We start from the raw sequence: 11,001 nt of genomic DNA on the forward strand, positions 1-11,001 counted from the left end.
AGTTCGTCTACATCTTTTTTGCGAAAAAAAAAAGGAAGCATCGTAATTTGAGTCGTGCAACGGCATGTGGCAGCGCTTCCCCCTATCCACTCCTTCCTTCTTCCTCGTGTGGCACCGCAGCAGCGCCGTCTGCTTACTCGTGTGGCAGGCAGGCTGCAGCGGCAGGTGAGGCTCGACAAAAAACTAGTTGACTGAAATCCTTGATTTCCTCTCTCTTTCTCTCTCTGTCTGTTTTTGTGGCCGTGCAAAGGATATGCTATTGCGTCAGCTCTCGCTGTCTCTCTCTGTGGCACGAGCAGCGGCAAGTAAACAACAATAAGAAGAAGCAGAAGAGAAGGAAGAAGAGGAAGCAGCATCAGGCGGCGAAGGACATTGCCTGCAGTCTGTTGTTGCACTTTTGGAGCTATTGTTGTCTGTGGTTTTTTTGTTCGCAAACTTTTGCCGTTGCTCCAACTGCTGCGGCTGCTGTTCCTGTCTCACTCTTGTCAAACATCTGTTTTGATTTGCATTCCGTCTCATTCCCTCTGTTAATCACACTCTCGCCCATCCCCTCTGCCACTCTCACTCCTCTGTCCGCTGTCACCGCTTCCACGTAATCGCATTTTATTGGATCTCATTTTACGTGCGGCGTTAAATCGCCTCCTAATCGCCTTTTGGCATCTCCCTCTCTCTGTCTCTTTCATCTCCCACTGCTCTCACCCATCAGCCTTCAGCCTGTGCCTGTGCCTGTGCCCTGCCCTCCTCCCCTCTTCTTCCGTTCGGCTTATCCGCATTTTGCATAAATTGCTTTTTGCTTTTTGCGTTTGCTTTGCTCGTCTTTTGCTTTGTTTTTGTTTGATTTGCAGAGGCTCCGCTCCTCTTTGTTGCTTTTGTTGTTTGCTCTTTCTGCTTTGACTTGTTGGCTTTGTTGCCTGTTATGCTTTTGTTGTTATATTGTGTCTTTGCGCAATATACAATAATATTTTCACCTTGTTTCTGCATTTGTTGTGTTGTATTTTTGGCTTCATGATTTTTATTTTCTTTTTCCCTGCTTCGAGGAACAGCCGCGCGGCGGCAATTAAAAGGCGAAAAAAATATACAACAAATATTGAGAGTGAAAATGCGAATGAAAATGGTGAAAAATGGCTACGTAAATACACACAGCTATAACAGCCGCTAAAAACAATAAGCACTTAAAAAATTGTCTTTTACCCGAATGCAATTTTTGTAGAAGAAAATCTGTTTTTTCGTTGATTTCATTTAACCCTCAATTTATGGCCTCTGTTGGGGTTTTCTTTTCTGTTTTTGGAGAAAACATTTGCGGAAGGAAATCAATTATTTGGTGTCTGGATTTGGGGCAGAGGAGGGAAAGCTGATTTATGGGTGGAAAAAATACAATATTGTTTTTGATGGGCGCCTCTTTCAGAAAGAAATCTGTTTAAAATTATTAAAAAGCCTTTAGAGTTGAATCCTCTATGAAATTCTAGTTATTTGTCACTTTTGTTTCCTTATACGTTTAAATTTGTCTCAAAATCTGTCATATTATGATTCACTGCATCATAAACCCAATCTCCCCTCAAATGCCTAACAAATGAAATGAAATCTCTTTAATTTCAGCTGCCGCTGCTGCTGCCTGTCACTTTTTCTCCTTCGCCTTGTTTATTGGGTGTCAGAAATGTATCTGCCCGATACAAGATACTTATTTATGTGGGCTATCTGCCATCGCTCTACACTCCACTCCCTACATCTGATCTCTTTGGACTGCCTCTCGCCCTGTCCCTCTTTTGTTCAGCGACTTGTTAACATATCGAAACTCCGTTTTGATATGTTGCGGTGCGGCATGCACCCTGTTCAATGTTCCCTCTCGCTTCAGCTTGCTACTCTTTGAGGTGCATCCATCATCCAACTGCGTGCCCCTTCTGCTGCTGCCTCATCTTGTGCCACCGCTGAAGGCCACTGCCGCTGACAGCTGATGAGGGCTGAGGGCTGAGGGCACCTTCTGTATCTCTATTGCTCTTCTATTGCGAATCTGCTGTCTTCCAGGTTAGGCCTTACCTTGTCGAAAGATACCCTGTCTGCAAATCTGCTTCCCTTCTATCCCTTTTTCAATTCCTATTTCCCCATCTCAATCACTGCGATCCGATGTCGATCCTGGTAGAATTTCTATTCAAATATAATTTTCGAGTGTGCAGCATTAAGTGGAAGTTAATGCCGCGGAGAAGTGGTGTCTTCCCCTGATTAGCCGCGTGATATGAGGGTGCTGTGTGCAGGGGCTTGCTGCTGATAATTGTTTGATAAATTGAGACTTTTGGATGCTGGCGCCTGTGGCAAACATTTTGCTCTACTCTGTTGATAATTTGATTGAGAAAATGTTAAGCCAATAAGTGAAAAAAGAGAAGAGAAGAAAGTAAAGTTTAAGATCAACTTGTTAATTTTTCAACGTCTGCGACGGCGGCTCCCTCCTGCCTGCTGCAAGTGGCACCTGCAACAGCAGATGTTTCTCCACTGCTGCCATCTCTCTCATACACGCTACCTCTCTCTCTCTCTCTCTCTCGCTCTGTCTTTCTTCCTTCCTTGAGCTGTGCTTCCTTTTGAACGTTTACCGTTTCGCGGCGGCCCAAAGCCCAAAAGCCACGACAAAAGCAACGGCGAATGGCCTCTGCCTGGCAACGGCGTCAACCGACGCGTGCCTCATTCGAACTTCGAACATGTTTGTGCACCTGGAGGCTCTCTCTGTCTCTCTCTCCCTTTCTACCCCCTCCCCGCACTGGGTGGAGAGTTGCGACAGGGGGGAGGACGGTAAAAGCGCCGGTGGCCGGCCGGCAACTGGCTGCAACAATACACAAAGGGGTGAAAAAAAGAGCGAAAAACAACAACCAAAACTACTAACTCGGCAAACAAGACCCTGCTGCCCCCCACTTTGAGGCACGGCACTCAGTCTGCCACAAGGCGCACATTGCGAATCTATAAAAGTATCGGAGCGCATAAAAAACGGGCTCAGTAGTGAACGGTACTTTGTAACGGCAGCCGGGCAGCAAAAGCAAGCAGTCGCCGACGCGGCTAACGGTATTGGAAAAAGGGTAATACGAAAAGGAAAGAAAGCAGGACAGAAAGAAAGCAGAAAGGCAGGCAAAGCAGGTCCTTGCTGGGACTGAAAAATAGAGTGATAGACGGAGGAACTGCTGCTGGCCAGGATCTACGACCGCAGCAACCTTGTTCCTCATCCGCTTACGGGGTGTTGCAGCAGCGGCAGCAGGAGGCAGGAAAAGAGACAGAGAGAAAAGCAACAGCAGATCAACCTCCCCACCTACCGCATGGACTGAAAAAAAAGAAGTCAACACATTTCCCTTTTGGTAAGTCGTAGGAGGAGGAGGAGGAGTCTATAATAAATCCCTTGGCTTAAAACTTGCCAAAAACTTGACTCGAAAACTGAAATGTATCTAAAGCTGAATGTATCTGTGTCTCGGCATCTGCATTTGGAAGTGCTATCTGGCATCTGTCTCTGTGTGTGTGTGTGGCTTTTGGGTTGTAAAAACATCTGTGCATGTCACTCTGTAGCCTTATGTGTTGGCCCAAAAAGGGGGCTGTTGTGAATGGAACTTGGGCTAACTGAATTTCCTTTGGCTCCAGCATCCGCCGCCTTAATGTTTCTTTCACTCTGCAAAGTGGGTGCCACATTGCGTATACGCAATTTAGTTTCTGGGCGACTCTTTTGGATACTCTTTCCAGCATTAAGGGAATAATTGATCTACCTTAAAGCTTATGTTAGGGCCGAACCTTCTTTCCTTATGTAGCATATAAAAAAATGCATCTAAAAATCTATTCATTATCACAATAAACAGCAAAGCATTTCGTTTATCTTTACACCCACCCTCGCTCTTGTGGAGCTCTGATCTTGTCCTATGATTTCTCTCCATGTTGGCTGTTTCCATGCTCCACATTTCGCTATCTTTTGTTCGGATCTTGGACAAGTGCTACTTCTGGCGACTTCTTGGCCCCAGCTACTGCCTCTGCCATCAGACTCTGTTCTATAGTTTCTTTTGTTCTACCCAAAGAGATTTTGCTGGGATGGGATGTGCGTGTGCTGCGTGTAGGAAGGACTGGCTGGGCTGGCCTGGCCTGGGCTGGCCTGGCCAACGATCGATGGAGAGCCAGAGCCACAAATTCTGTGTGTGGGCTGCTGCCGCCGCACACGCACCCACTTTTGGATCGATTCGCCGATTGGAATCTCTGTTCGAGTGGATCGCCCGAATATAGATGGTCATTCATCTTTTTAGCACTTTCTGGAATGGTGTGAGCGAGTGAACATCGAGTGAATGATCCGCAAACAGTGCTACTCTTTGGCTCCAGTCTGTGGGTCTTTTGTTTACACAAATCTTTGCGATTAAATTTATTTAAACATTCACTAAAGTATTCCATTCAATTCGTTGTGTTGCGTTTGCGAATTCATTCAGTTTCCCCACCTCCCACGTCAGTGCTGTTCCGTTTCGTTCTGTTGGGGGATTTTCTTTCTGGTTGTTTGCAGATTCATTCATGGGAACAAGTGCAGACACACAGATATCCACAGATTCAGATTCAGATGCAGATAAATCATGGCTTCCACTCAATGACAACAGACGGGGGGTCTCTGCTCTCGTTCTTTCTCTCTCTAGGAGTGACACTGCCTTGAGCTTTTTTTTTTAGACTGCACAACAAAAAACTATGAAAAATTATTGCGTTTGCTATTTTTAAAAAAACTCATACGCATTGCATTTAGCCCACTTTTTGTTTTGTTTTTTTTAAACTTTTCTCATTCGTTTTTTGTGTAAAATTTTTTTGTAATTATGTCAAGTTTGCTTTTTTTTACACACCCATCGGAAAGGGTAGATGGGAGGGGGTAAGGTGTGAAAACCCAGAGACCGTTTCTAGAAATTGAAACAGAAATACTCGTAATAATAATAAAGGCACCCCAAAGACCTGATTTCTTAATGGTTTAGTTTTGTTTCTTCTACTTTTTTTTTAGTTTTTGCTGCTTTTCTTTTCTTTTTGTGTGTTTGTGCGGAAAGTGGAAAAGTTATGGCAAGATACATTTATGGAAAAGATACTCGCATGAATGGGCAAAACTTTGTTCTGTGTTTGGGTTTGGGTTTTGTTTCAACGAAATTGAAGTTGGATCAAACAAGGGAGAAAGTGTGCAGAAAGTATCAAGAAAATTGCATAACTTTCTTTTCAGCAATACTACGAGTTATACATATGAATATAAAGCTAATTTATAGAATCACTTACCCGCTCTGTATCGATTTGTGTATATTTTGATGTATTTTCTATGTAAATAAATATAAAACTGGTTCTCTTTGGTTTATTCTTTCTTCCTTCCTAAAAACAAGGAGAATGTTTTCAATTAGTTTTAAAAGTTCTTTAAAGTTTCATAGCTTAAAATAGACACACAACTCAATCAATAATAAACACCTTTTTTGCTATCCAAATCCATGAATCTTTAACAACCCATTCCACACCTTCATCCATACCATTTTCAGCACACAATTTCCGTCAGTATTTAATTCAAAACTTGAGATTCCATCAACTGATTTGTGTTCTCTGGTTGGCCTTTTGTCTGTTGTTTCCCAGCAATTTCAACACACACACAAAAGACTCTAGAATGTTGCAAGAGTTTATATATTTAATCATTCTTAAGCTGTCAACAAATTGCCTGCCTTGAGCCACTGCCTTGAGCCACCACCTTTCACCCCACCCTTTCCGCCCACTAATCAAGCCACTCTCTGGGCCACCTTTGACCTTCATTAGTGTCAGAGTGTCGTCTCCTATTCGCATTAATCTAAGAAACATTTCAAGTTGAGCAAAAGAAGACAATGGCCCAGAGGCAGTTTTGTAGTCTGTCTTCTAGTCTCAAGGTGCACACAAAACACACATAGAGCCACACACAAAAAGATACAGATGGAAGCACACGGATACAGAGAAACAAATAAAGATTGCAGCTTGTAGAGGAGCTAATAAATTAGTGCATTTTATGCTCAAGAAATTTAATAAATTCAACAAAAGCGTGGATGAGGAGGAGCGTTGCATAATCCGAGAGGCAGCTGCCACCCCTTGTTTTTTTGGAGGCGCCTCTCGGTCTCAGGGCGACACAAAACAAAGAGTATTTCGTGGTGCATCGTGTGTGTGTGTGTGTGTGTGTGTGTGTGGTGTGTGGCATGAACTGAAGTGGCAAGTGGCGTGTGTTGCACAAAACCCAAGCCAAAGTCCGAAAAAAAAGAAACAGCAACACCAAAGGAGAAACCTTCGTGGAAAATGAAGAGAAATAGTGAGAAGAAAACGGCGTAAAGAAGTAGAAAAAGAGGAGAAAGAGAGGGGGCAGAGGGGGCAGAGGCTAGGGTAGGAGAAAAAAGAAGCAGAGCACCGATGTGAAAAGTTGAATGCCTAACAAGTTGAAGCACGCGGAAAATGCGAAGTGAGTTTGAACACAACACAACAAAAAATGGTAAAGAAAAAACAAAACAGAAAAAGATGAAGACAAATAAATAGGAAAAAAAAACAACAAAAGCTCAAAGATGGAGCAGCAGAAATAACAGCAGCAAGAACAATGAGTCGGAAAATGTGGAAATGTCTTGGGAACCTCTGCAAAATGGATGAAGGCAATGCTGCTGCCGCTGCCTGGCCTGACGCTGTTTCTGGCTGCAGTTTCGTTGAATTAGATAAAAGTTTAGGAAATGTTTATGCCAAAAGTAAAGCAGAGAGATGAATAGCTGCAGAAACACTTTTGCTTCTAGAATTTCAATACCCTGTACAAAAATTGGTCAAAGGAGTTTGAGGAGTTTTCAGCATAGAAAAATGAACCTGGAATGCAATTTCCCATCAACAGAAGATTTCTTTGCCCTTTTCGTTTGCCGTTTCGTTTATTAAATAGAATATAATATTATCCACAAATGCCAGGGTATTCAATCTTCTTGACCAGACCTCCTCCAGATCCGCTCCCTTTTGAAGGTTTTTTGTGCACAGGTGAAAAGGAGTCGGGCGGCTGGCCCCCGCGCTCTCTGGCAAATGGCAGGCGGAAATGCACCGAAAATAAATGTGGGTAAAAATGCCAAGGAAAACTACGACTACGAGTAGTATCTAGATCCGAGTACGACTACGAGTATTCGTAGCTGTAACTGTGAGTCTTTGGAAATGGGGGAATGTTGTCTACACGTAAATATTTCACACAAAACACAAAACTTGAGGCAAATTACGACAGAAATGCCAGGGGAGTCAGCAGCAGCAAAAGCAGAAGCAAGAAGCAGGCCAGCAGTGGGGGGTCTGCGAGCGAAGAGGGGCACTGGGTGCTGCAGGGACGGGGACGGGGGTGTTGGACTGGGGCAAGAAATGCCTAACCAGCGCAATGTGCAAATCCGAATGCGAAATATGAATCACAAGAATCGACGGCAGCGGCAGCAGCAGCAGCAGAAGAAGAAGAAGAAAAACAACAACAAAATACCTGAAGACGATCCGCCAAGGGAACTCCACACAGTCATCGCTTATCGGTAATGCCCCCTCCACTCACCCCTCCCTCTCCTCACTCTTCACTCTTCACTCTCCACCATTCCATCCGGCGCTCGGTTCATTCATCAATGCTCTTTGTGGCTCAGGTGAATATTTCGTGCGCGCGACTAAAACAAAAGGGAGAAGAGAAGAAGTCGAGGGAGAGTGTGAGGGCGAAGGGAGAGCGAGATAAGACACCGAAGCGATAAACCAAAACAAAGTCAAGAAAGGAAAGAAAAGAACAAGTCAAGCTTTGGAAGGAAATAAAACGAAGCTTACGATACACTGCCAGAATGACTATTTAAATTACGTTTATAGGGCAACAATTGTTAGCGGATTTTATTCGACTTTTGTGTTGTAGCTATTCGGTAATTCCCTAAAGCTTCGTTTATTATGCCTTAAACTTCCAGAAAATCCCACTACCCTACTCTGCAGAAGAGTAACAACCAAAAACAACAAACAGACAAAAGTGCACAGTGCACCGCTGTGCACACACCACAAACAAACGCACAAGCAAACATTCAAAGAATGCCTCAAACGCATCGCGCAGCAGATAGGAAAACACAAACACACACACATAAACATTCTGCAACTTACGTGTGAAGCGATACTAAACCGTGGCAGCCGGCCGACAAATTCTGTTGAGATTGCAGCAGCAGCAACCCGAAAATTTGGCAAAAGATCTTTTGAGAATCGCAGAAAAAGTGAAACGGAACCCAGCCAGGGCCGTCGTTGAATCTGTCTATTTGGTTGGGGTGAGTCACGGCCCACGCAATCCGAACGGAACGGAACGGAACACCTGAAATCCGCAAACGATAACACAGAGACACACACACAGGCACTGACACTGACACACGGGTTGCCCGGTGGAGGTGGCCCCCTCAAACAAGTTTCTTCTGTGGCGTGGGCCAAGCCCCTTGGTCACACATCGGACTTTGACGTCAGCAGAAAACAAAACCAAAACCAAAACCAAAACCCAAACCGAAGCTAGAAGTTGCTTTGACAACTACCAAAGTATGTAGTAGAGCTATTGACACCATTTGAATGCCATTTGAATGGTCATTATACATCACATCACATTCGAGTGGGGGGGGGATGTTTGTTTTCCAGGGCATTCCCGGCTTTATCGTATCGTTCTACGGAAAGTTTTGCATTTACCCGAAAGTGTTTCGCATGTGACAAATAAATATTTGTCAGGCGGATGAAGATTGTTCATCCATTAAATGTGAATCCGCGAGCGCTTGGCTTGTCAACAAATTTCATAATTCAATAAACTTCAATTGAAACTTGTTTAGGTGCAGTGCGTATCGGTAGTGTAAGTGTAGCCAAATGATAAGGGGAAGTCACAGACTAATTTATTTGCATTATTCTTGCATTTTAGATGGATATATTTTGTGGCTTTATTTTGATGACTTACAGTAACCAACCGCACTGTCCCCCACTCAAACGCGTATCATCTAGTATTTCTGAATGAATTTAAGTGGAAATCACAGATAAAGCAAATACAAAAAACATTTACAAAGAGTTATCCGCTGCTATTTGGGTTATTATTTCACACAACCAACAGAATGTGGAAAATAAACAAACAGAAAAGCCTGAAAAGCAGAAGCCCCAAAAAAGAAAATGCACTGAAAAACCAAAAAAAAAAATGAGCAAAACATAGAAATGAATGAACACAAATAATAAAGGAGAAGTGCCGCAGATAAATACGAAACAATATCTATCTATCTATATGTATGTGAAATATTCTGGCAATTAAACAACAAAACGGCATTTAATTCTTGGCCGCAGATAGTTTTTTTTTCGCTGGGTTTTTGTTGAATTTGAATGTGTGCAAACCGCAACACGAATTATGCAGCAGATTTACAAGCCATTTGGTGGACAGCAACAAAAAAGGTGCACAAATATTTATAATTAAAACAGGAAAGGAACCGAAGAACCATTTACTATATGCATATATTGTAGATGGACCGCTGCGGCCAGGCAAGCATTGATCAATGTACTGTATCTGCCAGATGCACTGGCGGATATGCAGCCAATCTGCATCTGCAAATGACCAACGGAGTGATACAGATATGTTGAGAGAATGGGGAGAGAGCGGCGCTGAACAGTTAACTCAATTAACTTATAAAATGTAAACTATGCGATCCAGCAACAGCTTCGGATACAGCTTCGCCACAAGTGCAGATACAAAACTTCAGCTTCCAGCTTCCAGCTGCCACCAGCGCGAGCTCCAGCTCCAGCTCCAACAAAGAAGCTCAGCGAGCTAAACGGCAACGGTGATTAACTTTAGTCCATTCTCCATCAATAGAGATGGGAGCGTGAGGGGAGAAAGAGATTTACAGAGCACATTGGAGCACACTAAAGCAATCCACAAAAGTCACCGCTTTAGAGATGATTCCCACTCACGACAGCAGCAAACCTCTCTCACATCTCTAGTCTCCCCGTTTGGTCGTCGTCTTGTGCTTTCTTTCCCATATGTAGATGCGTGCAAAGAGATACGTGAATGTATCTACAAGTTACAAGTTACGCTTTGCAGATTCGCGTATTCAGCTGAGCGCGAATAATTACCACGCCACAGGAGCGTGCGGGCAGCGGGGGGGAGAGACAGGTAGGCGCCGTCATCTCAAAGAAGAGGCGTACCAGGGGCGGAACGGGCCCACTGACTCCAAAGGCAGCTACAACATTGTTGGGCCGCTGCCGTGCCGTGAATGTTGCCGCTCTGCGAAATGTAGATCGCACGCCCCGAAAGCGGCAGCGAGTTGTGGCAGGTGCAAAGGAGGAGGCTGGAACTGGGTGGGTCATTGGTGGGTCGATGGCAGCGCCAGCGGTGCTAATATGGTTATGAACGCCAGTTGGCAGGTCAGTCAGTCGGTCCAACTCGGGGCCGGAGACGTCGCTAATCGAAATGTGATAATCGTACATACGGCATACTCGCACAAGGCAAAGTCTCTCTAGTTCATTGAGCTCCAACATCCAACCAAAGAGGTAGCAGAGCAACAGGGAAGAGAAACGGAGGTTATCTTCGCATTTGCACTGATTTTTCCATAGCTATTAAACTCATTAATGGAGCTTTGTCTTTTCACACCACAACAGTCTGTGGAAAGTGGCTCAATAAATGGATCAATCTTTGCACTTTTTGCCAGCTGCTGATGCTATGAGAGAAACCTAAATGATGGATGCTTACTTCGATGAGTTTTAGGGCTTCCTAGTTCATGCTCTGTTCCTACGATTTCCATACCAATTTCAGCTATAAGTTCTCTGGTTTATATCTGTTTTTGTCTCCCAGTTCCTGTCTTCCTTTCTGAACAATCTTTTGAATTTTTGTTGCTGTGAGAACAAAAGCCTTTGCCATTTCTATTACCATGAGAACTGCCTGTGCTTTTCCCCCTTTGGAATACTTTTCTTCTACTGCTTTTCTTTTGCTGTGTTTCTTATTAACATTTTGCCCCACCCACCCACACACCACACTCTGCTGCGGATGGGGCAGCGGGGGCGGGGGGGGGG

The 11,001-nt window shown here is 44.1% G+C and overlaps 1 protein-coding gene across 2 annotated transcripts in view; it reads left to right on the plus strand.

Annotated features, from left to right (window-relative positions):
* Window positions 1-2,988: 2,988 nt before the first annotated feature.
* The window catches only part of LOC117586878 (protein rhomboid), a 24,616-nt gene continuing 16,603 nt past the window's right edge, over window positions 2,989-11,001 (plus strand). For both annotated transcript variants that reach the window (XM_034277179.1, XM_034277180.1), the window contains exon 1: window positions 2,989-3,332. The gene's annotated coding sequence lies outside the window, so the exon portion shown is untranslated. The remainder of the gene's footprint in view (window positions 3,333-11,001) is intronic.

Source organism: Drosophila guanche, unplaced genomic scaffold (assembly GCF_900245975.1).
Source record: "Drosophila guanche unplaced genomic scaffold, DGUA_6, whole genome shotgun sequence".
Lineage (NCBI taxonomy): Eukaryota > Metazoa > Arthropoda > Insecta > Diptera > Drosophilidae > Drosophila > Drosophila guanche.